The following is a 6,576-nucleotide window of genomic DNA, read 5'->3' as shown; positions in this document are numbered from 1 at the left end:
AGAGAGAACGACATATACCTAGTTACATAAATGCGTGACATGTATATATACACGGCGGATGTATCGATCACCAGCCGCGGCCAGCCAGCCAGCCAGCTGCACTACATAGTCTATACAGCGCAAGGTATATACGTACCATAGCCCTTAATAAAGACCTATAGAGATTGTTATGTGCATTTATTATTATTAGATAGATAGATAGCCTAGATGGATGGATAGATATATTATTTATACATGGGAAAAATAAATTTCGAGAGCCGCGCACCGCGCTATATAGCTGGACAGCATATATAGCTGTCCAAATAGATCTTACTTACGGGGGTGTGGCTGATTGTCACACACACACATTACACACCCGTATGTATACATATAATATATCTCTCTAAATGTTAACCAAATAGAATCAATGTATATCAATGTGGATAAAAGGAACTTGTGTATAGCGCGTCGCGTCAGACCCAACTTGTCTCTGTATAATCAACTCGTTTACAACATTTTCCCTTTTGAGACTTTTTTCCTTTTTTTCTTCAGAGTTTGGAAGAATTCAAAATATTCGGCGCCAAAAATAGCTAAAAAAATAAAAAGGAAAGAATCTATCTATCTGGTAAAGGCGAGATATTGCGGACAAGGGAGGGGGGAAGCAAACGTGTCAACAACCCGTCGGGCCGGGCCTTCTTCTATATCTTATATAGACTCACTTCTTATTCTTATACTCCTCCACGCATGCAGCGCAGCATGGAGCAGCACACGATATTCTAATGTGAGCGAGCAAGATAGATTTTGCTATGAGGTTGGAAGAATATATTTATTTCCTCCCACTCTTATTTTTGTGATACGCTAGAAGGAGCACGATCCTCTTGAGAAAGAGAAAAGAAACATCGGCACACTGCACGACGAGTGTTGTAGCTGCTGCCATATAGTGCTGCTGCTGGGGTGTGGCTGCGGTGGTTGTCCCGCCGAAAGAGATAAGACTCGTCTCTTCTTCTTCCCCATCAAATCAAATACAAAACATAAAATATAAAAAGAAAGAAAGAAAAAAAAAAAACTTGAAATACAAATATCCATCAAAATACGACAGCTATTATGCATGGATATAGATCCAGTTTGAGCAGCAGCAGCAGCAGCAGTCTATACGGCTTTACATATACGTCATATATTCTTTGATCAAATATGTAAGGCCCGAGGAGTAAAGAGAGAAAAGTGTCCCGCGATTGAATATCATCTCATTTTTGCCTACATCCAATTCTTGTTTTATTCTTGAAAATTTGAATTTATTATTCTACATATGAGAGAAAAGGGAATTTCGCGCGAGTGTGTACGTGTCTACTATATCTTGTAAAAACATATCGAATCCGCCCCGGATGCATATATATAGCTATCTATAACTCCCGCACTCCGGCTGACTGATCAATACTATTACGTACCCCCTTTCCCTCCCATAGTCCCATCCAGCCCAATATATAGGATAGGAGCCGTTAGATATCGTGCTGAATATAATAACGCCATGTTGCTGCTGTATATGCTGTATAGACTCCACACATCAGCAGAGACAAAATCAAAGTTGGGTGGCTGCTGTTGGGATGCTGATGGGATATGCTTCTATTTGATATACCCCCCCCCCACCCCACCCCTTCTACTCCTCCTCCTCTGAGCACCCGATGAAAATCGATTAGAGCACATATGCACGGCGCATATCACAGCAGTGCTGCATTGACATTTGCATATATTCGCCGTCGTTGATGGCGTTTGCATCTGGCAAAGTTGACTTTATATATACATACGTACACACACCCGGCCCAGCCCGTCTTCTTCTTCTTCTCCTTCTTCTTCTTCGTTCTTCTCGTCGTTGTCTGAGCTGATGCTGCTATACTGTATAGCCTGGTAATAGGAGAGAAATGAGATCTCTGCTGATGGGGCCGGGCTGACTATGGGCTGGCTGGCTGGCACTGCTGCTGGCTGGGCCTGACTCTTCATTCTCTGTGTATTATCCGCACAGGGGCTTTGATCATGGGAACAAACAAAAGGAGAAGACAAACTCAAAACTCAAAAGGAGGAGCAACGAAAAAGAGCCGAGCTGGGAATTTATTGATAGAAGCGAACGAATCCAAGGAAGAAAGTCTCAACTCTCTAAAGAAAATAGGAAATTGTTGCTGCTGCTCTGCTCTTCAATTCCGTTTTTTCTCTTTGGCATGGAAAAGATGGAAAAGATGGAAAGGAATAAATCAAGACGGGACGAGACCAGCAGGCCATCAAATCCAATCTATAAATAAATTCGACTTAAACATCAGCAACTCGTACGTTTCTGAGGGGAAAAAGTTCCAAAAGAAAAACAAGAAAAGCAAAAAGTGACGGACAAGTCCGGATAGGAATCGATGGATGTATAATCACAGCCGTCGATCCAGCAGGATCCGGAAGAGAAAAAAAAAGGGAAGGAGGGGTGGGGTGGGGGGGGGGGGGAAACGATCCGTCAGATAGGAGTTTGGAGCGTGAAGATGGCGCCCATCTTTTGGCCGATATCCGTACGTATACGTATAGCTACACATTTCCCAGGAAAAATGCAAAACCCAAAAAACCGGCCCAGCATCTTGTATAAATAAATAAATATATACTACATCAAATCTAATTCCTTCAAAGATAAAACAAAAAAATAGACTTTATCAGCAGCCGGGCCGGTTGGATCATTATATATACGTAATACATTGGAAGAGCCGGAATGCAATGTTCGCTCGGTCGCTTTTTTCCTTGACGCGGAAAATCGACCAGCTCAGCTCTTCTTCCTCTTATAGCTTCTTTTTTGACTTTTTGATTTTTCTTGCTGGAACAGCGAAAAAATTCCCTTTTTAGTTTTTGGGACGGGCGGGGAGAGACTTGAGGGCGTGAAAGATCAATGGAACTGGGCAACTTGTGCGGATGTCTTAAAAGCGCCAATGTTTCATTCATTGGCCGGAATGGAATCGATCCGGGTTTTCTCGGAAATGTTTCATTGCTGTTGAGCTCTCACCGCGACGGGCCCAACAGCCGCACGTAGCATTACCACCAGGCGCGGCTGGCCAGCTCTTGCAACAGCAGCAGCACCGCCGGCCAGCAGAATAAATAGCCACACATGCAGCTAGGACAGGACGGACAATCGAGCGACATTAAAACTTTGATATATATTTTCCTGTCACGGAAGTCGAAGGGAAAAGTTACTCTACTCTCTCGTTCCGCCCTTTCGGTTTTCGGCCAAGTGTCCAGCCGAGTTTGTCTAATATCAAAAGTTTTCCAGCGGCAGCCGCAGCACAACACACGGACGACGACGACACAAAGAAGAAGAAAAGAAGAAAAGAAGAAAATAAAAACTTGTGTGTTCTCTCACACGCAAGGCAACGGCAAAAAGACTTAAAGAGACGGACTAGAATTTCTTTTCTTTTCCAGCTGTTTGTTCTTGTCAATTCTTAATTGCCCGTCTCTGCCAGAGAGTTTCGCTTTTAAGTCTGGCCCTTTTGTCCGCCCGTGCCTCTCTCTGTGTGTGTGTGTGTGTGTGATCCGCTTTTTTATTACAACTTCCAGTCGGATGACGTTCAAAATTTCCCGCCATTTGGGTTGTATTTCAAAAAAAGAAGGAAAGAAGGAAGAAGGAAGAAAAGAAGAAAGAAAGAAAGAAGCTAGACTATCTCAATTACATTAGACTTTTCAATCATCCGTGTGTAAGGGTCTACTCTGGCCGGCACTCGTGGCCGCCAAGTGGAACACAAGGAGGCAGCAGCTCCCCATACATGCACGATGCGGACGGAGCATTTCAACCCTACCAAAAAAGGAGGGAAACAGGGAAATAGGAAAATAGGCAAAAGACGGCAAAAGAAGGAGATTAAATACAAATGTTTTCTAACTCGTTGAGCCGATCTTTTCTACCATGCATGTACATGTCTAGCTGTCCGGCCGCCATTGAATCGGTTGGACCGGCACATCCAGCCCGGAATAGTAATACCCGCTCTCCGCTCGACTCTCTGCAATATGCATGTTGCTGCTCAATGTACTCTATGTGCCGTGTGTAACATGTCTGGGGCCGTTGTGTTGCAAGTCGCAAGACGAGTGCAGTCACTTGAACCGACGGGCCGACTGCACTTGACTGACAAGGGCCTCTGGGCCTGTGGGCAACCCAGCAGCAGGCAGTTGCAACCCCATGGCGACGGCGTCCAATATAATATTAGATGATGTAGACTAAAGACGCGCTGCGAAAAGGGGGCGGGGCCACAACTAACACCTACGCTACACGCCGAGCTCTTCTCTTATTTCTTATATTTTTCTCTTTTTTTTTGCCCGGCGTGTAGACGTCCAAGAAGATTAGAGCCGCCGGCCACTTTTGGCTGGCTAATCATTACCCTTCCACTCCTCAGCATCCCTCAGGGTATAGGAGAATTGACTTGAAATGGCCCATTCATTTTGACATTTTCTTTTGCTTTCGATACGAATTCAACAAATTGCGTTGGAGGAGGCCTTGAGGGCGGGTAAGCGAAATCCCCTTTTTCCCCGGGTGTCGGCATTTGATGCAAATTTCTGCTCCAACATGTTTCATTCTTTTTCATTTGATTTGAGTTGTTTTGTTATAAATCAGCTGGAATTGCTGGTGTACAACTACGGGCAAGGACGTCGAGCGAGGCTTTGTTTGTTCTGTCTGCTGTAGGGGGGTGACTGGGGGGGGGGGGGAAGGGGGAAATCTGCTGGCCCGGGTCGTGATCGTCAGTCGTCACGCAATCAATATGCTAATGAACGACACGTACGTGTAGGATAACCATCTTCCTCTCTTCTTTCTCTCTGTGTGTGTTTGTGTGTGTGTGTCGACTCTTGTTCTCTTCTCTCAACATGCGCGCAGCTTTTATGTGTAGCGCGGGACAAGGAAGAGAAAGAAAGAAAGAAAAAAGGAAAAAAGGATTGGAGAATATCAAATCAGACAAATTTGGGACTTGGGATCGTCTTATTCGTCGGTGTTATTGTGCAGAGAGAGACCAGAGAGCAGCGGCGCTTCTCTCTCTCTTTCTCTCTCGCTCGCTCCCCTTTTAAATCCCGCCCACTTTCCCGCTCATTTCTTCTATCCCCCCTTCTATCCTCCACTTTAGTGACACACGACGGTCGGGAAGGGGGACAGGGGAGGGGGGGGGGGGGGCAGGAATTTCGGCAAGTAACCCGACGCTTTGATATTGGCAAATCGAATGAATCTCGTCGAGTCGAGACAAATCAAAAGAAATCCAATCGACAGTCTTCTCTTCTCTTCTTCTTCTCTCGAATAAAATGTCGAGCTGACGATGGGGGTGTAGACGTGGTGGTGGCGTGGCGGTGGGTGTCTGCTGGATGAGGCGAAAATCAATAGTCGCGGGAGAGAGAAACTGCTCCCGAACTCCGTGACTCCCGCGTGACGCCTTATTCCCAAACAAACCGACCGATCAAAAAAAAAAAAAAAAAGGAAAAAAGAAAAAATCTGCCCCCAACTCTTTTTCTTTCTCTTTTTTTTTTTTTTTTTTTTTTTTTTAAATTTTGATTTTTTGATTTATTCTGTGCTGTTGCTGTGTAGGAATCAATTCCGGGAGATCGGCAATATCTATCTATCTATCTAATCTTCGATAAGTCTAAACACAACAATAGCTGAGATTTGTGCCTCAGGGCGATTCAAATGAATTTCTCCCTCCCTCCCTGCTTGGCATGGATAAATAAAAAGCAATCGGCTTTATTCCACTGCCACATTTGAAGAGAAATCAAATTTTTCGGCGGCGGGGTAGTTCGTAGGCTAGTTGTTTCTTCGTCGTCGCCATGGCGACCCGAGTCGAATGGAAATCGTAGAGCAGCATCTACCCAGCTTTGTAGGAGAAAAAATGACAATCAAAATAGTGACGACCCACTTTGCTCGTCTGCAGTTCAGCGCCTCCAAATAAATAAATCAACAAAGAAAAGAAGCAAAGGAAGAAGAAGCCCAAAGAGATGGTAATAATAAGAGTTCGCCCACTTCCTTCCGGCACCGGGCAAAAGAAAATCCCAAAATCAAAATAAATAAATAAATGATATTTTTCTATTTTTTTTCACGCCCATTTATGTTTTTTTGTTGTGTCGGGAGGTCAATTTACGATTGCGGTCGAGCGGAAGATTTGCGCCGACCCAACAGGAGGAACGCCAGCCAACAACAACAACAATAACAGTAGGCGGGCCGGGATTGTGTGGATACTGGATAGGACGACCCAGCCAGGACGCAGTCGGGATCGATAACAAGCCAAGAAGACGGGCGGACAAAGAAACGGCAATATCCCCAGTCAAAATACTTTTTCTTTCTTATTTTCCCTTTATTTTTATAAAAAAAAAGAGTGAGCTTCTGGAATTCAATCAACTCTCCGATTAACTCGTTTTCTGGTCTTTGATTTCAAAAGAGATGGATATTATATTTTATATTTGCCGTACTTTTTCTTTTATTTCATATTTGTACAGTTGGAAAATTGGAACTTGTTTTTTTCTTTTCTTTTTTCGTTTAGAACATAATCAACCCACCCATTCGTTTAAAGAGAAAAAAAAAGCCTAAAGAAAAAGAAAATGGTAATTTGTTTTCCAAGCAAT

The sequence above is a fragment of the Daphnia pulex genome, chromosome 5 (assembly GCF_021134715.1).
Source record: "Daphnia pulex isolate KAP4 chromosome 5, ASM2113471v1".
In the NCBI taxonomy this organism is placed as follows: domain Eukaryota; kingdom Metazoa; phylum Arthropoda; class Branchiopoda; order Diplostraca; family Daphniidae; genus Daphnia; species Daphnia pulex.
The sequence above is the reverse complement of the archived record's forward strand: the minus strand, read 5'-3'. Positions refer to the sequence as shown.